The sequence below is a fragment of the Coregonus lavaretus genome (genome assembly GCF_964263955.1).
Source record: "Coregonus lavaretus genome assembly, chromosome: 31".
In the NCBI taxonomy this organism is placed as follows: domain Eukaryota; kingdom Metazoa; phylum Chordata; class Actinopteri; order Salmoniformes; family Salmonidae; genus Coregonus; species Coregonus lavaretus.
In genome coordinates, this window is record NC_140018.1 from 11,918,253 (window position 1) to 11,942,739 (window position 24,487).

Below are 24,487 nucleotides of genomic sequence, written 5' to 3' on the forward strand. Positions count from 1 at the left end.
TTGTATATATATTTCCACACTATGAGGTTGGACTAATACTGTGAAATTGTGAAAATGATGATAATGCCCTTTGTAGTGTAACAACTGTAGTGCTGAGTGGTTGGTGCTTTTTGAGGTTGGTTCGGTTTCGGTTCGATTATTTAAAAAAGAATCACGGTTTTCGATTTCGGCTTTGATAATTTCTTTTAAACGTGAAATGTATTATGAAATAATGACTTTAGAGCTTTTTAATGGCAATTCTAAAGCCAAAAATAGTGAACATTCAATTGCCAAAACATTTAAAATATTTAATTGTCTCTGTCAGGTCCACATTGGACATCAGAATAATAGGAAATTACTATGAAATAATAAAATATTCAGTTGTGTATGTTACTTAGTTTTTAGTTGATTACTTTATTATTTTTCATTCCTTAAAGTAAAAGTCTCATCTCAGTTCAGGCAGTAGCAGTCAGCCAGCCAAGCCATCTAACGTTATGTGCTCCCCATACTGTACTGTCTTTAGTTATCCTATTTAGCTAGCCTGCCTAAGTATGCTGCAGAGCTGTCTGACAAAATCATTTTATTAGTTCTTCAAAGTAGATAAGTTATACTTTCACAAACTGTCGCTGTCCCTCTCGTCTTTGTGTTGTGCACATTCCTCTCTCATACGGTCTTATGCGTTCTGTGTGTATCTAACCTAACATATCAGGCGTAAAAGTGTATCCGTCCAGAGATCTGTATACAATGACGAGATGCTCATGTCTATGCCCTAACAATGGGAGCTGTTGTCCCAAAGGCGGGAAGGCAGGCGACAAGCTTAGGTCCAAAATAAGCTCATCAAAACGCATTGGGCTTATCTTGGAAAGATTTTGGTGAGAGTGAAACCTCTCGCTTCGCCTCTTCCTCTCTGATCCGTCTAGAGCCGGGAAAAACTGGCGCATTGGATTATGGTCATTGTTGTTAATTACCACATTTCTGCGCTGAACTAGGTTGAATATTTGCTTAATGAAAACTACAACTCCCTTCAGCCCAGCGTCCCACATAGTTCTTAACTTGATTTCTCTCGTGAATTATTTGATTTCTCTCTAGAGAAACGGCACGTTGGGCTCACCAAAAAATTTAAAAAATACATGGAATTCTAGTAATTGAACCGACGTCGGTCAATTATTAATTTTTGGGGGGTTAATCGCTCAGCACTAAAGAGCTGTTTGAAAAGACTGACATTTCAGTCTGTTTAGGTGGGATGGAGTTTTGGCCTGCCTGGTGACATCACCAGGCGGTAAATTAGTTAATAGACCAATAAGAAAGAGTTCCAAAACTCTCTGCCAATAACAGCTAGTTTTCAGTTTTCCCCTCCCCACTCAGACCACTCCCAGAAGGTCCTAGAAAAATTCTTGCTTGAGAAATTACTATTAGCTAATAATCTATTTTTGTTTCTTTTTGACCATTTTAATTAAAAACAATTACAGTAAAGTATTTAATTGTTACCCAGAATTGATTTGATATTGAGATAAAAACGGCTGCATTGGACCTTTAATCAATTGAAATAAGTCTTCCAGTATCAGACATGATTTACTCTTTCTTTCCTTCCTTCATCCCTCACCCCCTCCTATCCTCTTTTTCTCCCTCCCTCCCCACCTCCACCCCTCCCTGGCAGGATTAACCATAAACAATTTAACAATAAAGAACCTAATGTGTCAAAAATATTTTAAAAAATGAAAAAATAAATCTATAAAATAAGTACGTCTCGACCAGGCCAATTTTATATCATACAGTAAAACAGGATAAAAACAGTATTAAAACAAGGTAGCAGCAACACATAGAGTAGGCCTACGTCTGAAAGGACAAAATAAAACCAGCCTCCAGTTCTTGGGGGTTAGAGGAGAATAGAATAGTTAATTCTGTAGAAAGCCTTCAGTGCAAAAATATACATGAGGAGGGATTCTTACTTTTAAATAAAGAAAATAAAGAGTGTGTCCACAGCGTTTGGACAAGAAGTTCAATTTACCATGCCTTTACTTTACTGGGGACTTGCAATGCAAACACTTCACATTGCAGTGCCAATGAATGTAACAAATTCAACATTGCCTTGGTCTTAACCAATGTCATAATGATACTATTAATTACCATCTAAGTGCACAGTGAAATCAAAACATTGGCACCACTGACCGACCTGCACTATAGTTAACATTGTGAGAACCTAATCTGACACCTAATACTTTTTCTTGTTTAAAAAGTAGGAACATATTAAAAACATAAAAAAAGAACGTATTCTGTCTGTGCAATAGTTCAAGTAAGTAACTTAGTTTCTGCGCATAGTTAGTGCATGGTCACACATACACATATCCTGTACCGAAAGATCCACCCCGCTCCGGAGCAAAACAACAAAACATACAAATACAAAACAAGTATCTACATATCTGAATAGAACTACAGAGTAGGTACTCCCTACTACTGGTCCAGGGTCAGATATTGTTTGAACCGTCTACTGGTTAAAGTTAGGATTGAGCGCAGGGTAATCTGTCCCTAGATCTGTGCTTAGAGTGGCAATTTCCACCTCGAGCCAGAACGACCAACCAGAACTGTCCAATTCAGAGGAAGTGGAGGGGTTTAGTCTCTAAAGGGGGTGTCTCAAACACTCTGGATGCGTCCGAAATGGCAGCCTATAGTGCACTACTTTTGTCCAGTCTTATATGAGGCTCTGGCCAAAAGTAGTGCACTATATAGAGAATAGGGTGGCATTTCAGATTTGTCCTAAAGGGGCGTGTCAAACACTCTTTCCGACGAGTCTTCTGTATCGTCCTCTGACTGTGACTTGTGGTGGAGCCTCACGGTCGTCGAGGAGACAGACAGGTTGCCATGGGGACTGTCGTCGCTAAGCTTGGCCTTGCTGCTGTCCTGGACGAACTCCTGGATCTCTAGGGGCAACCGTCTGAACTTGTCCTGGTACTCCTGGTCCAGCTCACTCTGCAGCTATAGGGAGAGGAGAGAACAGAGTATGTATGGGTCTATAGGTAGCTATATGGAGAGGAGAGGACAGAGTATGTATGGGTCTATAGGTAGCTATATGGAGAGGAGAGGACAGAGTATGTATGGGTCTATAGGTAGCTATATGGAGAGGAGAGGACAGAGTATGTATGGGTCTATAGGTAGCTATATGGAGAGGAGAGGACAGAGTATGTATGGGTCTATAGGTAGCTATATGGAGAGGAGAGGACAGAGTATGTATGGGTCTATAGGTAGCTATATGGAGAGGAGAGGACAGAGTATGTATGGGTCTATAGGTAGCTATAGGGAGAGGAGAGGACAGAGTATGTATGGGTCTATAGGTAGCTATATGGAGAGGAGAGGACAGAGTATGTATGGGTCTATAGGTAGATATATGGAGAGGAGAGGACAGAGTATGTATGGGTCTATAGGTAGCTATATGGAGAGGAGAGGACAGAGTATGTATGGGTCTATAGGTAGCTATATGGAGAGGAGAGGACAGAGTATGTATGGGTCTATAGGTAGCTATATGGAGAGGAGAGGACAGAGTATGTATGGGTCTATAGGTAGCTATATGGAGAGGAGAGGACAGAGTATGTATGGGTCTATAGGTAGCTATATGGAGAGGAGAGGACAGAGTATGGGTCTATAGGTAGCTATATGGAGAGGAGAGGACAGAGTATGTATGGGTCTATAGGTAGCTATATGGAGAGGAGAGGACAGAGTATGTATGGGTCTATAGGTAGCTATAGGGAGAGGAGAGGACAGAGTATGTATGGGTCTATAGGTAGCTATATGGAGAGGAGAGGACAGAGTATGTATGGGTCTATAGGTAGCTATATGGAGAGGAGAGGACAGAGTATGTATGGGTCTATAGGTAGCTATATGGAGAGGAGAGGACAGAGTATGTATGGGTCTATAGGTAGCTATAGGGAGAGGAGAGGACAGAGTATGTATGGGTCTATAGGTAGCTATATGGAGAGGAGAGGACAGAGTATGTATGGGTCTATAGGTAGCTATATGGAGAGGAGACGACAGAGTATGTATGGGTCTATAGGTAGCTATATGGAGAGGAGATGACAGAGTATGGGTCTATAGGACAGGAGGTTGGTGGCACCTTAATTGGGGAAGACGGGCTCGTGGTAATGGCTGGAGCGGAATTAGTGGAATGGAATGCCATTCTATTTGCTCCGTTCCAGCCATTATTATGAGCCATCCTCCACTCAGCAGCCTCCACTGGTCTATAGGTACAGTTGAAGTCGGAAGTTTACATACACTTAGGTTGGAGTCATTAAAACTTGTTTTTCAACCACTCCACAAATTTCTTGTTAACAAACTATAGTTTTGGCAAGTCAGTTAGGACATCTACTTTGTGCATGATACAAGTAATTTTTCCAACAATGTTTACAGACAGATTATTTCACTTATAATTCACTGTATCACAATTCCAGTGGGTCAGAAGTTTACATACACTAAATTGACTCTGCCTTTAAACAGCATGGAAAATTCCAGAAAATGATGTCATGGCTTTAGAAGATTCTGATAGGCTAATTGACATCATTTGAGTCAATTGGAGGTGTACCTGTGGATGTATTTCAAGGACTACCTTCAAACTCAGTGCCTCTTTGCTTGACATCATGGGAAAATCAAAAGAAATCAACCAAGACCTCAGAAAGAAAACTGTAGACCTCCACAAGTCTGGTTAATTAATCCTTGGGAGCAATTTCCAAACGCCTGAAGGTACCACGTTCATCTGTACAGTATACAGTATAAACACCATGGGACCACGCAGCCGTCATACCACTCAGGAAGGAGACGCGTTCTGTCTCCTAGAGATGAACGTACTTTGGTGCGAAAAGTGCAAATCAATCCCAGAACAACAGCAAAGGACCTTGTGAAGATGCTGGAGGAAACAGGTACAAAAGTATCTATATCCACAGTAAAATGAGTCCTATATCGACATAACCTGAAATTCCTATATCGAATTAACCTAAAATGCCGCTCAGCAAGGAAGAAGCCACTGCTCCAAAACCGCCATAAAAATGCCAAACTACGGTTTGCAACTGCACATGGGGACAAAGATCGTACCTTTTGGAGAAATGTCCTCTGGTCTGATTAAACAAAAATAGAACTGTTTGGCCATAATGACCATCATTATGTTTGGAGGAAAAAGGGGGTCGCTTGCAAGCCGAAGAACACCATCCCAACTGTGAAGCACGGGGGTGGCAGCATCATGCTGTGGGGGTGCTTTGCTGCAGGAGGGACTGGTGCACTTCACAAAATAGATGGCATCATGAAGAAGGAAAATTATGTGGATATATTGAAGCAACATCTCAAGACATCAGTCAGGAAGTTAAAGCTTGGTCGCAAATGGGTCTTCCAAATGGACAATGACCCCAAGCATACTTCCAATGTGTGGCAAAATGGCATAAGGACAACAAAGTCAAGGTATTGGAGTGACCATCACAAAGCCCTGACCTCAATCTTATAGAACATTTGTGGGCAAAACTGAAAAAGCGTTTTCGAGCAAGGAGGCCTACAAACCTGATTCAGTTACACCAGCTCTGTCAGGAGGAATGGGCCAAAATTCACCCAACTTATTGTAGGAAGCTTGTGGAAGGCTACCCGAAACGTTTGACCCAAGTTAAACAATTTAAAGGCAATGCTACCAAATACTAATTGAGTGTATGTAAACTTCTGACCCACTGGGAATGTGATGAAAGAAAAAAAAGCTGAAATAAATAATTCTCTCTACTGTTATTCTGACATTTCACATTCTTAAAATAAAGTGGTGATCCTAACTGACCTAAAACAGGGAATTTTTACTAGGATTAAATGTCAAGAATTGTGAAAAACTGAGTTTAAATGTATTTGGCTAAGTTGTATGTAAACTTCCGACTTCAACTGTATATATATGGAGAGGACAGAGTATGGGTCTACTACAGAACCAGATAGAACCACAGAACCAACAGTGTCAACAGAACTACAGCAACAAAGAGAACTCCTGGTCCAGCTCACTCTTCAGCTATAGGGAGAGCTGCAGTATGGGTCTACAGAACCAACAGAGTGGGCCTACATAATGATATACTGAACTTGTCCTGGTTACTCTTGGTACTATGTAACTGAAGAGGAGAACAGAATATGGTGTCAGTGACTAGTGATGACTGATATGGACCAGTAGAGTAGATGTTACTGGTCAACAGGTGGGCCAATGGTTGCTGTGGTGCTAACTGGGTAGCCTATATGATGGATATGACTTTTCAATTTCCTCGTTTTCTTTTATTCAATTTTCTCTACCTCAATTAGGAATGAAAGAGATGTGAATCATTCATCCTAAATGTAGCCTCCCGTGTTCTTCTGAGCTCCCTGCCTTCTGACAGACAGACGGAGAGTCTGTTTTTCTCCCAGGCATATCTGCCCCTAATGATTACAGATGACAGGATTGTATTCATTCTGATCCAATAATTGCTTTAATGCTGATTTTTCTGTTTAACTACCCTGCTGCATCCCAGGGGAGGGTCGTAATTAAAGCAGAGCAGCAAAGATGAACCACATCACAATCTAAGAGTCTAAGAACCATGACAGGATCTAAGAGCTCAACTATAGATTTTCAGCATTACAGGAGATCGAAGACAAGCTGATTTAAATAAGTCTATGATCTCACAGAGGTAGAGTCAGGCAGAAAAACAAAGGAGAGTTTGTCAATAAAAGGTCAATTCTTTTTTAGGATGACTTACTCATCAAACAATCCTACTATTAATATGTCGCCAAATGACCTGTGGGCTAATGGCCAGGTCTATGGCTGTCTGTGAGGAATTAACCCGAGAGTTGCAAGTAATATACCTTTTATACACAACTTTAGTGAAGAGTTTCTTGAGAGTGGGTCTATTCAAATCCAAACATGTATTTTTTTCCTTAACTTGGGTCACATTGAACTACACCAGAAATCAAATCAAATCAAAGTTTATTGGTCGTGTAAACAGATTGCAGATGTTATCACAGGTGCAGATAAATGCTTATGTTTCTATCTCCAATAGTGCTGTAATATCTAGCAATACAATAACAATAGACACATAATCTCCATCCCCCCCAAAAAAACAAAAACAAAAAAACAACAACAAGAAATTAAGAAATATCAGAACGAGTAATGTCAGAGTCCGGAATATAAATATATACATACAGCACCTTCGGAAAGTATTCAGACCCTTTTACTTTTTCCACATTTTGTTACGTTACAGCCTTATTCTAAAATGGATTTAAAAACTGTTTTCCCTCAGCAATCTACACACAATACCCCATAATGACAAAGTGAAAACAGTTTTTTTGCAATTTTATTTTTAAAAGAACAGACATACCTTATTTACATAAGTATTCAGCCCTTTTGCTATGAGGCTCAAAATTGAACTCAGGTGCATCCTGTTTCCATTGATCATCCTTGAGATATTTCTACAACTTGATTGGAGTCCACCTGTGGTAAATTCAATTGATTGGACATGATTTGGAAAGGCACACACCTGTCTATATAAGGTCCCACAGTTGAACGTGCATGTTATAGCATTTACCAAGCCATGAGTTCGAAGGAATTGTCAGTAGAGCTCCGAGACAGGATTGTGTCGAGGCATAGATCTGGGGAAGGGTACCAAAACATTTCTGCAGCATTGAAGGTCCCCAAGAACACAGTGGCCTCCATCATTCTTAAATGGAAGATGTTTGGAACCACCAAGACTCTTCCTAGAGCTGGCCGCCCGGCCAAACTGAGCAATCGGGGGAGAAGGTCCTTGGTCAGGGAGGTGACCAATAACCTGATGGTCACTCTGACAGGGCTCTAGAGTTCCTCTGTAAAAGGCATATGACAGCCCGCTTGGAGTTTGCCAAAAGGCACTTAAAGACTCTCAGACCATGAGAAACAAGATTATCTGGTCTGATGAAACCAAGATTGAACTCTTTGGCCTGAATGACAAGCGTCACGTCTGGAGGAAACTTGGCACCATCCCTACGGTGAAGCATGGTGGCAAAGATGAACGGTGCAAAGTACAGAGATCCTTGTTGAAAACCTGCTTCATAGCGCTCAGGACCTCAGACTGGGGTGAAGGTTCACCTTCCAACAGGACAATGACCCTAAGCATACAGCCAAGACAACTCAGGAGTGGCTTCGGGACAAGTCTCTGAATGTCCTTGAGTTGCCCAGCCAGAGCCCGGACTTGAACCTGATCGAACATCTCTGGAGAGACCTGAAAATAGCTGCGCATGACACTCCCCATCCAACCTGACAGAGCTTGAGAGGATCTGCAGCGAAGAATGGGAGAAACTCCCCAAATACAGGTGTGCCAAGCTTGTAGCGTCATATCCAAGAAGACTTGAGGCTGTAACCGCTTCCAAAGGTGCTTCAACAAAGTACTGAGTAAAGGGTCTGAATACTTATGTAAATGTGATATTTCAGTTTTTTATTTGTTATACATTTGAAAAAATTCTAAAAACCTGCTTTTGCTTTGTCATCATGGGGTATTGTGTGCAAATTGATGAGGGGAAAAAACAATTGAATACATTTTAGAATAAGGCTGTAACGTAACAAAATGTGGAAAAAGTCAAGTGTTCTGAATAGTTTCCGAATGCACTGTATATCCTGTACATAGGGAAGCAGTCTCTAAGGGGCAAGGTACCGGGCGGAGGCCGGCTAGTGATGACTGTTTAACAGTCTGATGGCCTGGAAATATAAGCTGTCTCTCAGTCCCAGCTTTGATGCACCTGTACTGTCTCCACCTTCTAGATGGTAGCGGGGTGAACAGGCCGTGGCTCGGGTGTCTGAGGTCCTTGATGATTTTCTTGGCCTTCCTGTGACACTGGGTGCTGTAGGGCAGGCAGTGTGCCCCCGATGATGCGTTGGGCTGACTGCACCACCCTTTTGAGAGACCTGCGGTTGCGGGCAGTGCAGTTGTCATACCAGGCGGTGATACAGCCCGACAGAATGCTGTCGATGGCATCTGTAGAAGTCCGTGAGGGTCTTAGGGGCCAGGCTGAATTTCTTCAGCCACCCTGTGTGATACACACTCAGAGGAACTTGAAGCTTTTGACCCTCTCCACTGCGGCCCTGGCAATGTGGATGGGGGCGTGCTCTCTCTGCTGTCTCTTGTAGTCCACGATCAGCTCCTTTGTTTTGTTGACGATGAGGGAGAGGTTATTTTCCTGGCACCAATCCGCCAGGGCTGTCACCTCCTCCCTGTAGGCTGTCTCGTCATTGTTGGTAATCAGGCCTACTACTGTTGTGTCGTCAGCAAACTTGATGGTTGAGTTGGAGAAAAGCTTAGCCACGCAGTCATGGGTGAACAGGGAGTACAGGAGGGGGCTGGGCACACAACCCTGTTGGGCCCCCGTGTTGAGGATCAGCGTGGCGGAGATGTTGTTGCCTACCTTCACCACCTGGGGGCGGCCCGTCAGGAAGTCTAGGACCCAGTTGCACAGGGAGGGGTTCAGACCCAGGCCCCTGAGCTTACTGGGCACTTTAGGCTGAGGCTGAGAGGGTAACTTTGTCCTACCTAGGAGTAAGGCTGGCATTTAAACTTTCATAAAACTGAGAGAGAAGCCACGAGGTGTGAATAGACTAGTTATGTAGTGGTAAAAAAAATGGTGGGTAAACTCTGATCGCCGGTCGCGGTGAAAAAAATAACGCTCCCTATACATTCAATGCATTTTTCTGCAAAAGGTGGGTAAACTATTGGGCAAAAAGAGGCAGGCAGGCAGGCAGGGCAAGCTAGCCTCAGCCTGGATCAGAGATCATTATAGGCTAGAGAGGAAGATACAGTAGTCATGGGATGAGATAGAAGAGATATTCAAGTGTGATACCGAGTGAAGAGGCGATTTCACTAAAGGACATGGAAAGGAAGGAGAGTAAGAGAGGGATGAGAGGGATGAAGACTATGGAGGACTGGGGAGAGAAGGAGAGAGGGATGAATATTATCCAACTACAAGTGTAGGATCTTATTTTGATCACTGTGTCGTTGCAGAACATTTCTGGCACAGCAGGTCATTCAAACTTAAAGTGTATTTGAGGTTTAAAAAGGCTTCTAAAGTTTACATTTTCAGACTTGATTTTCCCTAACAAATATGTATCAACCCCCCAAAAAAGGTCCATTAATTATAATCCACACAATAATTCAAATTTCCTGTTGCTGCAGTATTATTTTCCTGTTGTGAGAAACTGGTCAATTTAAGATCCTACATCTGTAGGAATGGGAGTGAGGAGAGAATAAAGGGATGTTGGGAGGAGAGGAGAGGAATGAAGTCAGTCCCACTAGAGGACAGGTGTGGTGAGAGGTGATAATGATGTGATGAGATGATTTCATGTTCCTGCCAAAGGCAGTTCTCCATCACCTGGGACAGTAAAGTTATATTCTGATTCAGCTCTCCTAACTCCCTCGCTAACCTAGCCTGATCGAACCACACTCTCCAAGGTGTGTCACATTCATACGGTCTCTGCCCTGATTTGACCACACTCTACAAGGTGACCTTCCAGGAAGAGTGTTTTTCACTGGACGATATTCAGCCAGATGGCTAAAGACGCTTCGCTCTGCAGCCCTCCTCTCCTCTCCTCTCCTCTCCTCTCCTCTCCTCTCCTCTCCTCTCCTCTCCTCTCCTCTCCTCTCCTCTCCTCTCCTCTCCTCTCCTCTCCTCTCCTCTCCACGCCTGACCTACTTAGAAAGGGACTGTCTGCAGCGCGCACTGTCCCCCTGCTAACCATAGGCACTGAGGTCTTTTGATGAAATCTGTCAACTCTCTCCCAGCTCTGATGGTTCCTAGGTGTGAAGATTTTGGGTGGGGTGGAGCAGGAGGGTGTGAGGTAGAATGTGGTGGGGGGCCGTCAGTCAATGGTTGATGGGTGTGTGTGTGTGTGTCGGTGTGTGTGTGTGTGTTTGTGTGTATGTGTGTACGTGAGAGAGTATGTACGAGTGTGTTCATTGCCATCGGGCGAGGTGTGTGTGTGTGTCGGAGACAGGGTATGTGTCGGAGACAGGGTGTGTGTCGGGGACAAGTTGTGTGACGAACGCCACACCTCATTATCACCTGGTGGGAAGTGACAGCTGAGGTAATTAAAAGTCACAGGGATGGAGGGATGAAGGATGTAGAGGAGGAGCAGATGGAGCCTGCGGGGTCTCTTTGGTCAGTCCCCTTCCTTTCACCATCCCTCTGTTCTCCCACCCCTCTCAATGGAACATCTGAGATAGTGGGGAGCTGAGCCTCCTCCAAAAGTGTTGTCTAACAGAATGTCTCATCAGGTGTCCGGATCTGGCTGAGCGACCTTGAGGTGTGCGGTTTCCCTTTAGACGCAAACGAGGAAAGAGCAGCCAAGCGATCCCTTGTATCACCTTAGAAGACCAATCATCTGTCAAAACACACACACACACACACACACACTACTGCCTTTCTTAAAATACTTCACTGGATGACCATCTGTCCTCATTTCGAGGCACCATCGAGGGAAGCGGTGTGTGTCTGTTTGTGTTAATATGGCTTCTTGCTGGTCTGAGTACTACAGTGGAATCACAGCAGCGGAATCATAGCAGCACTCAACCAGTATAACACTGGGTCTGCAGGATTTTGCTCCAGCCCTACACAATCAAGGTCCTGGATGTAAAATAGGTGGGTAAACTCTGATCGTCTGTCACTGTGAAAAAAGGAACGCTCCCTATACTTTCAATGCATTTTTCCGCAAAAGGTGGGTAAATTGTTGGGCTCAAAAAAAGGTGGGTAAACTGCATTTACTTGCGTTTACCCTCAACTACACTGAGCAGCTGATTAGCTGGAACAAAACCTGCAGGAGAGTAGATCTCCAGGAGCAGGTTAGGCCACCACTGACATAGAACATCCAGCATTAGGGATTCAGGAGCCATCTGTGTTCCCCATCCCTGCCGGGTATCAGCATAACTCTGGGAGCTACCTCTGGGTCTGCGTCCCAAATGGCAACTTATTCCCTACTTAGTGCACCATTTTTGACCAGGGCGCAGTTTCCCAAAAGCATCTTAAGGCTAAGATCATCGTTAGAAACATAGGATTGTATTGTGATCGTATTGTTCTAATGATGAACTTAGCCTTAAGATGCACTACAGTGCACTAAATAGGGAATAGAGTGCCATTTGGGAAGTAGCCTGGGAGTCTTCAAGGTCCTTTAAAATGCACATAGTAGTGCCAGACCAGTTTCAAGCCAAGTAGTTCCAGGCCACTCTTGTGATATAATCCACACTGTGTGTAATTACCAATTACCATGACCAGGAGGTGAGAGAGGGGTCACCGCTCTGAAATGTGGGCTGTCGCACAGATGCAGGACAGGAGGAAGGCTGTGTGTGTGTGTGTGTGTGTGGGGGGGGGGTTGGGGGGTTTGCTGGCTGAGGGGCAGCTTTAGCACCATTTCCATTCTTTCCATTGTAATGGGCATAACTATGGAAATGGCCAGCAGTGATCCATAACTGAGGTATCAAATCAAATCAAATTTTATTTGTCACATACACATGTTTAGCAGATGTTATAGCGGGTGTAGCAAAATGCTTGTGCTTCTAGCTCCAACAGTGCAGTAATATCTAACAAGTAATATCTAACAATTTCACAACATATACCCAATACACACAAAACTAGTAAGGAATGGGATTTAAGAATACATACATATGGACAAGCAATGACAGCAATGACAGAGCAGCATTGACTAAGATACAGTAGAATATTATAGAATAGAATGCAGTATATACATATGAGATGAGTAATGCAAGATATGTAAACATTATTCATGTGACTAGTGTTCCATTTCTTAAAGTGGCCAGTGATTTCAATAGGCAGCAGCAGCCTCTAATGTGCTAGTGATGGCTATTTAACAGTCTGATGGCCTTGAGATAGAAGCTGTTTTTCATTCTCTTGGTCCCAGCTTTGATGGACCTGTACTGACCTCGCCTTCTGGATGATAGCGGGGTGAACAGGCAGTGGCTCGGGTGGTTGATGTCCTTGATGTTCTTTTTGGCCTTCCTGTGACATCGGGTGCTGTATGTGTCTTGGAGGGCGGGTAGTTTGCCCCCGGTAATGCGTTCGGCAGACCGCACCACCCTCTGGAGAGCCTTGCGGTTGTGGGCGGTGCAGTTGCCGTACCAGGCGGTGATACAGCCCGACAGGATGCTCTCAATTGTGCATCTGTAAAAGTTTGTGAGGGTTTTAGGTGCTAAGCCGAATTTCTTCAGCCTCCTGAGGTTGAAGAGGCTCTGTTGCGCCTTCTTCACCACACTGTCTGCGTGTATGGACCATTTCAGTTTGTCGGTGATGTGTACGCCAAGGAACTTGAAACTTTCCACCTTCTCCACTGCGGTCCCGTCGATGTGGATAGGGGGGTGCACCCTCTGCTGTTTCCTGTTGATGTTGAGTGAGAGGTTATTTTCCTGGCACCACACTCCCAGAGCCCTCACCTCCTCCCTGTAGGCGGTCTCGTCATTGTTGGTAATCATGCCTACTACTGTTGTGTCGTCTGCAAACTTGATGATTGAGTTGGAGGCGTGCCTGGCCACGCAGTAATGGGTGAACAGGGAGTACTGAGGGGGCTGAGCACGCACCCATGTGGGGCCCCAGTGTTGAGGATCAGCGAAGTGGAGATGTTGTTTCCTACCTTCACCACCTGGGGGCGGCCTGTCAGGAAGTCCAGGACCCAGTTGCACAGGGCGGGGTTCAGACCCAGGGCCTCGAGCTTAATGATGAGCTTGGAGGGTACTATGGTGTTGAATGCTGAGCTATAGTCAATGAACAGCATTCTTACATAGGTATTCCTCTTGTCCAGATGTGATAGGGCAGTGTGCAGTGTGATGGCGATTGCATCGTCTGTGGATCTATTGGGGCGGTAAGCAAATTGAAGTGGGTCTAGGGTGACAGGTAAGGTAGAGGTGATATGATCCTTGACTAGTCTCTCAAAGCACTTCATGATGACAGAGGTGAGTGCTACAGGGCGATAGTCATTTAGTTCAGTTACCTTTGCTTTCTTGGGTACAGGAACAATGGTGGCCATCTTGAAGCATGTGGGGACAGCAGACTGGGAAAGGGAGAGATTGAATATGTCCATAAACACACCAGCCAGCTGGTCTGCGCATGCTCTGAGGACGCGGCTAGGGATGCCGTCTGGGCCGGCAGCCTTGTGAGGGTTAACATGCTTAAATGTCTTAATCACGTCGGCCATGGAGAAGGAGAGGCCACAGTCCTTGGTAGTGGGCCTCGTCAGTGGCACTGTGTTATCCTCAAAGCGGGCGAAGAAGGTGTTTAGCTTGTCTGGAAGCGAGACATCGGTGTCGGTGACGTGGCTGGTTTTCCTTTTGTAGTCTGTGATTGTCTGTAGACCCTGCCACATATGTCTTGTGTCTGAGCCGTTGAATTGCGACTCCACTTTGTCTCTATACTTATGTTTTGCCAGTTTAATTGCCTTGCGGAGTGAGTAGCTACACTGTTTGTATTCTGCCATATTCCCAGTCACCTAGCCATGGTTGAATGCGGTGGTTCGCACTTTCAGATTTGCGCGAATGCTGCCATCTATCCACGGTTTCTGGTTAGGGTAGGTTTAAATAGTCACAGTGGGCACAACATCACCTATACACTTCCTGATAAACTCAGTCACCGTTTCAGTGTATACGTCTAAATTATTTTCGGAAGCTACCCCGAACATATCCCAGTCCGCGTGATCAAAACAATCTTGAAGCGTGGATTCCGATTGGTCAGACCAGCGGTGAATAGTCCTTAGCACGGGTACTTCCTGTTTGAGTTTCTGCCTATAGGAAGGGAGAAGCAAAATGGAGTCATGGTCAGATTTGCCGAAAGGAGGGCGGGGGAGGGCCTTATAACCATCCCGGAAGTTCGAATAGCAATGGTTGAGGATTTTAGCAGCGCGAGTACAACAGTCGACATGTTGATAGAACTTCGGCAGCCTAGTCCTCAAATTTGCTTTGTTAAAATTACAATAAATGCAGCCTCAGGATATGTGGTTTCCAGTTTGCATAAGGTCCAGTGAAGTTCTTTGAGGGCCGTCGTGGTATTGGCTTGAGGGGGGATATACACGGCCGTGACTATAACCGAAGAGAATTCTCTTGGGCGATAATACGGTCGGCATTTGATTGTGAGATATTCTAGGTCGGGTGAACAGAAGGACTCGAGTTCCTGTATGTTACTACAATTACACCATGAGTCGTTAATCATGAAACACACACCTCCGCTGTCACGCCCTGACTCTAGGAACTCGTATTTGTTGAGTCAGGGTGTGTATTTTCTGTGTTGTGTTTTGCTATGTTGATTGTCTATGTTTAGATCTAGTATGTGTAGATCTATGTTGGCCGGTGTGGTTCACAATCAGAGGCAGCTGTAGCTCGTTGTTGAGGTTTGTTGTGTGTACCTTAGGACGTCACGTATCGTTACTTTATTGTCTTTGTTCGTTGTGTTTATTCTATATATAATAAACATGAATGCATATCACGCTGCGCCTTGGTCCTTCTCATTCGTCAACGATCGTGACATCCGCCCTTCTGCTTCCCGGAAAGATATGTATTCCTGTCTGCGTGATGAACTGAGAACCCATCTGGCTGGACCGATTCCGACAGAATATCCAGAGAGAGCCATGTTTCCGTGAAACAGAGTATGTTACAGGCCTTGATGTCTCTCTGGAAAGAAATCCTTGCCCGTAGTTCATCGAGCTTGTTAACCAGAGACTGAACATTAGTGAGTAGAATACTTGGAAGCGGTGGGTGGTGTGCGCGCCTCCTAAGTCGAACCAGCAGGCCGCTCCGAGTGCCTCTCCTTCGCCGGCGATGTTTTGTGTCAGCCACTGGAATCAGTTCAGTTGCCCTGGGGAGAGCAAACAAAGGATCTGCTTCTGGAAAGTCGTATTCCTGGTCGTAATGCTGGTGAGTTACCGCCGCTCTGATATCCAATAGTTTTTCCTGGCTGTATGTAATGATGCAAAACACTTTCTGAGCTAATAATGTAAAACGTAATACATAAAAAAACAAAATACTGCAAAGTTTCCTAAGAGCTAGTCGCGAGGTATAATGAAGAACAGAATGGAGATGGAGAGAGAGTGCGAGAGAGAGAGAGAAAGAGAGAGAGGGAAAGAGAGAAAGAGAGAGGGAGAGAGATCAATAGTCAGAGAGAAATAGAGAACGTAATAGAAAGATCAATAGAGAGAGAGAGAGACATAGAAAGATAAATAGAGAGAGAGAGAAAGAAAGAGAGAGAGAAATAGAAAAAGAGATATAGAAAGAGAAAAATAGAGAGATCGTACTGTTAAAAAAGGATGGGATTCATATGGCTGGCTTTTCTCTCTTCTTTCTCTTGCTCTCTTCCTCCCCTATACATTCTCCCTTTCTCTCGCTCTAATGTTCTCTCTTTTTCTCTCATAGTGCTGATATATAGAGCTGACTCGTTGTGATGACGTGGAACTATAAAACAGTGATGTAGAGGGGATTGTTTTCAGCAGGACAACAAGAGATGTGAAACCTTTCAAGAGGGACAATAACCCATGCCAGCTTCATTAGTCAACACAGACACTCACACACCTACACACATCCTGACAATTCAGCACTCACACACCTACTACACACATCCTGACAATTCAGCCCCAGAGGGGAACCTGCATGATTTGAGCTAAAACAGCAGCCCTGTCATCCAACAGCACAGGGAGGCAGGAATGTATCCTGGCACGTAACACACACACACACACACAGACACACACGCAAACACACAGGCACATAAACACACGTAGACACAGACACACGTAGACACAAAAGTGTGATGACAGGCTTCATCTCACTGCATCCTCTGGGAATAATGTTCCCTGTGGGCCGTGTGTGTGTATTTGTGTGCATTATTGATGCGACCCTGACGAGTGGAGAGAGGGACAGATCAAAGGCAGTGATGAGGGAAGCCATGAACGCCCACAGTCTGAGAGAAGGGCGGGGGAGGAGGAGGAGAGAGAGAAATACGTATAGAGAGAGAGGGAGGGGAGGGGGAGAGAGAGATAAATACATATAGAGAGAGGGAGGGGAGGGGAGGGGGAGAGAGAGAGAAATACATAGAGAGAGAGGGAGGGGAGGGAGAGAGAGAGAAATACGTATAGAGAGAGGGAGGGAGAGAGAGAGAAATACGTATAGATAGAGGGGGGAGGGAGAGAGAGAGAAATACGTATAGAGAGGGAGGGGAGGGAGAGAGAGAGAAATACGTATAGAGAGAGGGAGGGAGAGAGAGAAATACGTATAGAGAGAGGGGGAGGGAGAGAGAGAGAGAAATACGTATAGAGAGAGGGAGGGGAGGGAGAGAGAGAGAGAGAAATACGTATAGAGAGAGGGGGGAGAGCGAGAGAGAGAAATACGTATAGAGAGAGAGGGAGGGGAGGAGGAGAGAGAGAGAAATACGTATAGAGAGAGAGGGAGGGGAGGGGGAGAGAGAGAGAGAAATACGTATAGAGAGAGGGAGGGGAGGGGGAGAGAGAGAGAAAGACGTAGAGAGGGAGAGGGAGGGGAGGAGAGAGAGAGAGAAATACGTATAGAGAGAGGGAGGGGAGGAGGAGAGAGAGAAATACGTATAGAGAGAGAGGGAGGGGAGGAGGAGAGAGAGAGAGAGAGAGAGAGAGAGAGAGAGAGAGAGAGAGAGAGAGAGAGAGAGACATATGGGGGAGAGAAATACGTATAGAGAGAGTGAGGGGATGGGGAGAGAGAGAGAGAAATACGTGTAGAGAGAGGGAGGGGAGGAGGAGAGAGAGAAATACGTATAGAGAGAGAGGGAGGGGAGGAGGAGAGAGAGAGAGAGAAAGACGTATGGGGGAGAGAAATAGGTATAGAGAGAGGGAGGGGAGGGAGGGAGAGACGTATATAGAGAGAGGGAGGGGAGGGGGAGAGAGAGAGAGAGAGAAAGACGTATAGAGAGAGGGAGGGGGGGGGAGAGAGAAATACGTATAAAGAGAGGGAGGGTAGGAGGAGAAAGAGAGAAAGACGTATAGAGAGAGGGAGGGGAGGGAGAGAGAGAGAGAAATACGTATAGAGAGAGGGAGGGGAGGGGGAGAGAGAGAGACGTATAGAGAGAGGGAGGGGAGGGGGAGAGAGGGAGAGAGAGAAAGACGTATAGAGTGAGGGAGGGGAGGGGGAGAGAGAGAGAGAGAGAGAAAGACGTATAGAGAGAGGGAGGGGAGGGGGAGAGAGAGAGAAATACGTATAGCGAGAGGGAGGGGAGGGGGAGAGAGAGAGACGTATAGAGAGAGGGAGGGGAGGGGGAGAGAGGGAGAGAGAGAAAGACGTATAGAGTGGGGGAGGGGAGGGGGAGAGAGAGAGAGAAAGACATATAGAGAGAGGGAGGGGAGGGGGAGAGAGAGACAAATACATATAGAGAGAGAGGGAGGGGAGGGGGAGAGAGAGAGACGTATAGAGAGAGGGAGGGGAGGGGGAGAGAGGGAGAGAGAGAAAGACGTATAGAGTGAGGGAGGGGAGGGGGAGAGAGAGAGAGAGAGAAAGACGTATAGAGAGAGGGAGGGGAGGGGGAGAGAGAGAGAAATACGTATAGAGAGAGGGAGGGGAGGGGGAGAGAGAGAGACGTATAGAGAGAGGGAGGGGAGGGGGAGAGAGGGAGAGAGAGAAAGACGTATAGAGTGGGGGAGGGGAGGGGAGGGGGAGAGAGAGAGAGAGAGAGAAAGACGTATAGAGAGAGGGAGGGGAGGGGGAGAGAGAGACAAATACATATAGAGAGAGAGGGAGGGGAGGGGGAGAGAGAGAGACGTATAGAGAGAGGGAGGGGAGGGGGAGAGAGGGAGAGAGAGAAAGACGTATAGAGTGGGGGAAGGGAGGGGGAGAGAGAGAGAGAGAGAGAGAGAGAGAGAGAGAGAGAGACGTATAGAGAGAGGGAAGAAAGAGAGAAATACATATAGAGAGAGGGAGGGGAGGGGGAGAGAGAGAAAGAAAGAATGACGTATAGAGAGAGAGGGAGGGGAGGGGGAGAGAGAGAAAGAAAGACGTATAGAGAGAAGGAGGGGATGGTGAGAGAGAGAAAGACGTATAGAGTGAGGGAGGGGAGTGGGAGAGAGAGAGAGAGACGTAGAGAGAGAGAGGGAGGGGAGGGAGAGAGGGATGGAGGAATTTTTTTTTATAGATCAAAGTAAACCATGTCCAGAACCAGGAGTTATACAGCCGGATCAATTTGGGCCATTCTCTCTTGCTGTTTCTCTATCTCTCTGTCCCTCCTCCTCTCTCTCTTTCTCCAGACCACCACCAGGCAGCTACTATCCCTGGGTTGAGTCATCAGCTTTCAAATTAAAAGATTGCAGAGAGAGTCGTGGAGAGGAGAAGATGGGGAGGGGTGGGGGTGGGGGTGGGGGGGTAGAATGAGCATTTCCATGACGACTGTACAGGGCTCCCGCATGTTGAGCCATGGCCCCAGCACTATGTGTGTGTGTTTATTATTAAGAAACTCTATCTTACTTCTGAAGTTGCTACAGATTTTATTGAGTGTATGATGATTTAGTTGATAACTTTAATAGCAAATTAAGGGCAACCATTGATGCCATAGCTCTAGTAAAGTTGAAAAAGGCCACATCCAAATGGAGAGCCCCTTGGATGATTGAGGAAACTAATCAATTAAAGAGAAATTGCAGAAAGGCAGAGCAGAAGTGGAGAAAGTCAAAGTTGCAGGTCCATTATGATATTCTGAGAGAGTAACTTGGCATATATAACAAGGCAATTAGAAATGCCAGAGTGCTCAATTTTATAACTTGATCACTATTCATCCAAATAATTTGAGAGTGATCTTATCGACCATTGATGGCCTAATAAATCCTAACCCTGCAAACCTATGTGAACTTTCCTCCACATCTAAATATGATGAGTTTGCGGCATATTTCAGAGATAAGATAACCAACATTAGGCTGGGTATCAGTCAAGCAAGACCTGATGTGAAGTTGGATGATATGTGCCCTAGCCTACCATGCAAAGGCACTATGGATTTATTTTCCCTGGTTGACACAGACATGCTCAGGAAAGTGATATCACAACTTAAGCCTTCTAACTGCCTTCTCAAACCTATCCCCACCTCCTTCTTCAAAACAGTTTTTAATTGCATATCTGAAGAAGTGCAAGCTATTGTTAACCACTCCCTGTTCATTGGCACTTTCCCCACTGCACTAAAAACTGCTATGTGAAAACCCTTCTGAAGAAAAGTAATCTAGATTCTTCAGCTCTTAGCAATTTTCGGCCAATCTCAAACCTTCCATTCTTAAGCAGAATTCTGGAGAAATTGGTGTTCAAACAGCAAAATTATTAGTGCCAAAAAAACTGTTAAATTATTTGTTTTTTTCCCTGTAAAGCACATTGCGTTGCATTCCATGTCTGAAATGTGCTGTATAAATAAAGCTTGATTTGATTTGAAGTAGGAGGACAGCTGGGGCAGTGTGTAGGTGCATATGATAATAGCCTCACACTAAAGCAATACTGTGGTCCTCTGTAGCTCAATTGGTAGGTCATGGCGCTTGTAACGCCAGGGTAGTGGGTTCGATCCCCGGGATCACCCATACGTAAAAATGTATGCACACATGACTGTAAGTCGCTTTGGATAAAAGTGTCTGCTAAATGGCATATTATATTAAGGTAATGTTATAGATATAGAATGAGATTATGGTCCAGATCAATCAGACCCAGAGTTCACAATAACATTGCTATATCTTAGTCATTCAGCAGACCCGCTTATCCAGAGTGACTTACAATTAGGGAATGCAATACTACCACATACCATGACCTTCGCAAGTACAACCTTGTTAGTGGCGATAATAGTATTAAGATAAAAAATAAAATTTGATTCACAGCTCTAACACTGCCCCCGTGGTGCAACGACAGGTCTTTGAGAGTGATGTTGAAGGTGAGTGTCTTTGAGAGTGATGTTGAAGGTGTGTGTCTTTGAGAGTAATGTTGAAGGTGAGTGTCTTTGAGAGTGATGATGAAGGTAGTGTCTTTGAGAGTGATATTGAAGGTGAGTGTCTTTGAGAGTGATTTTGAAGGTGAGTGTCTAAGAGTGATGTTGAAGGTAGGTGTCTTTGAGAGTGATGTTGAAGTTGTGTGTGCTCATTAAGAGTCTAGTGTGCTGTTGTCTCTCTCTCTGTCTCTCTCTCTCTCTCTCTCTCTCTCTCTCTCTCTCTCTCTCTCTCTCAGATTGCCGCATGGCCAAGGAGACACAGATGTTGCTGTCATTTGGAGACCAGCTAAATACACACACACACACACACAGTTGTGGTGTAGCGTAGCGTGGTGCTAACCCGGGTGGGCGGTCGCAGTGAGAGATGTGAGGGTCTCCACAGACATGGGATGGTTATAGCTGTCCATTAGCGGCTGCTCTGAGTCCAGAGGAGAAACTGGGTCAGGACTGTGTGTGTGTGTGTGTGAGAGAGAGAGAGAGTGTGAGTGTGTGAGAGAGAGTGTGTGTGTTTATGTGTGAGAGAGGGAGAGTGTGTGTGAGAGCGAGAGTGTGAGAGAGAGAGTGTGAGAGAGAGAGAGAGAGAGAGAGAGAGAGAGAGAGAGAGAGAGAGAGAGAGAGAGAGTATACATGTGTGTGGGGTGTGTGTGTACAGTATATACACAAAAGTGGATTGGAAATCCAGTTTATTGGTTGAAAAACATGTTTGTGAACTACAGCCTGCCCTTAAAGACAGTGATACACATCCTATGTAATCTATACATGTAGGAGCAGGTGATCTTCTCTGTACTGTTGAATGTGGGAGGAGTGGAAACAGAATATGGGTAGACAACATTATACAGTAGCTGTTGTGTGTAAATACCATCGCCAGCTTCCCACTTTTTAAAAGGGAAATGTAAATGTTTTGTATTTATAGGAAATTGATATCAGGTTGTGTCCCTACTTTAAACTGTGAGTTGACAGTCATTTATTCACTATCTAAGCTCACTGCAGTCTTCTCAAATCAAATCGAAATCAAACATTTTTCGTCACATGCTTTGTAAACAACAGGTGAAATGTATATTTATAGGCCCTTCCCAACAATGCAGAGAGAAAGAAAATAGAGAAATAATAGAAAAGTAAATCACTTAATAATAAAAGTACTAATAAATACACAATGAGTAACGATAACTTGGCTTGTGCTGGGGTACGAGGTAATTGGGGTAGATATGTACATACACTATATATACAAAAGTATGTGGACACCCCTTCAAATTAGTGGATTCGGCTATTTCAGCCACACCCGTTGCTGACAGATGTATAAAATCGAGCACACAGCCATGCAATCTCCATAGATAAACATTGGCAGTAGAATGGCCTAACCGAAGAGCTCAGTGACTTTCAACGTGGCACCGTCATAGGATGCCACCTTTTCAACAAGTCAGTTTGTAAAATTTCTGCATTGCTAGAGCTGACCCGATCAACTGTAAGTGCTGTTACAGCGCGCAATGGTAGGCCACACAAGCTCACAGAGCGGGACCGCCGAGTGCTGAAGCGTGTAAAAATCGTCTTTCCTCGGTTGCAACACTCACTACCGTGTTCCAAACTGCCTCTGGAAGCAACGTCAGCACAAGAACTGTTCGTCGGGAGCGTCATGAATGGTTTCCATGGCTGAGCAGCTGCACACAAACCTAAGATCACCATGCACAATGCCAAGTGTCAGCTGGAGTTGTGTAAAGCTCGCCACCATTGGACTCTGGAGCAGTGGAAACGCATTCTCTGGAGTGATGAATCACGCTTCACCATCTGGCAGTATGACGGACAAATCTGGGTTTAGCGGATGCCAGTAGAACGCTACCTTCCCAAATGCATAGTGGCAACTGTAAAGTTTGGTGGAGGAGGAATAATGGTCTGGGGCTGTTTTTCATGGTTCGGGCTAGGCCCCTTAGTTCCAGTGAAGGGAAATCTTAATGCTACAGCATACAATGACATTCTAGACGATTCTGTGCTTCCAACTTTGTGGCAACAGTTTGGGGAAGGCCCTTTCCTGTTTCAGCATGACAATGCCCCCATGCACAAAGCGAGGTCCATACAGAAAGGGTTTGTTGAGATCGGTGTGGAGGAACTTGATTGGCCTGCACAGAGCCCTGACCTCAACCCCATCGAACACCTTTGAGAGGAATTGGAACGCCGACTGCGAGCCAGGCCTAACCGCCCAACATCATTGCCCAACCTCACTAATGCTCTTGTGGCATTAGTTTCTCCACAGCAATGTTCCAACATCTAGTGGAAAGCCTTCCCAGAAGAGTGGAGGCTGTTATAGCAGCAAAGGGGGGACCAACTCCATATTAATGCCCATGATTTTGGAATGAGATGTTCGACGAGCAGGTGTCCACATACTTTTGGTGTATACTGTATACAATCTTTTTGTTTTGTTTACAAATCGATACTTGGAGTCAAATTATCGATATAATATCGTCAAAAATAATATTGTGATATAGAACTGTATCGATTTTTACCCCCATCACTAATATATATGTGTTTGTTTGTGTGTGTATGTGTAAGTGTAAGTGTCAGTGTCAGTGTGTGTGTGTGTGTGTGTACGTGTGTGTGTACGTGTGTGTGTGTATGCATGTATGTATGTGTGTGTGTATGCATGTATGTGTGTGTGTGTGTGTGTGTGTGTGTGTCATCATATTAGCCCTATCCTAGTTACTCATGTCCTCCTCCATTAGCCCTTGATGGAACTCTCACTTCATCATCACTCTATCATCCCTGTCTTTCTGTCTCTCTATCTCCTCCTCTTTCCTCTACATGTCAGAGGTAACAATCACATACGACTCGGGAGGTATGATTGAGTACAAGCTGAGACAGAATTTTCTTTAGAATATCTGGGCTGGGGGATTCTGACGGTGATGTAAGGAGAGGCTACGACAGGATACTGGGGAAAACATGACATCATCACAGCCATACGCTTACACACACACACACATACACCATGAAATAATGAGAAAAAAGGATGTGCTACTGTAGGAAGGTGGTTGAATCTAAACACATCTTACAGCCAAGACAGTATAACCATGCATAGCTAATGAGAAGAGCACTGTTTATTGATTCATAGCTTAACTGTTCTCTGTTCCACAGCATTCTGCCTGATGCATGTTGTAGGAAATGTAATTGAGATAGAAATGAGGATGTGTGAGTGTAAGAAAACCACATGCCGTAGCGCAGAGCAGTAGTAAGACCCAGAACCATGTATTTAGAACATATATAAATACAGTATGTAGCTCCGGTAAGAGCTACAAGGCTAATGCACAAGACTAGACTGACCCCTTGTGGTCAACACACAAACTACTCAAATGTGTTGTCATGCACTAATGAGGAAAATAGATACATCATCCATACCTCCTCTTTTAGCATATGTCTGCTGCCTACCACCTCCTCATATAGATATAGAAAATTCATTAGGTCCAGGACAAAAAGTGTACTTTCTATTTCCATGTACAATCGCAAGGTTTAGAAATGGATTTTACTACCAAAAACATGTAGCAACACAGCCATAGATTTGAGAGTATTCAGAGAGGGAACATGGTAGAAAATA

The 24,487-nt window shown here is 44.9% G+C and overlaps 1 pseudogene across 1 annotated transcript in view; it reads right to left on the reverse strand.

Moving 5' to 3' along the window:
• Nucleotides 1-2,733: 2,733 nt before the first annotated feature.
• Nucleotides 2,734-24,487, reverse strand: part of LOC311106766 (1-phosphatidylinositol 4,5-bisphosphate phosphodiesterase beta-1-like) — a 78,260-nt pseudogene continuing 56,506 nt past the window's right edge. Inside the window, exon 29 of the transcript in view lies at nucleotides 2,734-2,952. The product of the transcript in view is annotated as a 1-phosphatidylinositol 4,5-bisphosphate phosphodiesterase beta-1-like (transcript). The remainder of the gene's footprint in view (nucleotides 2,953-24,487) is intronic.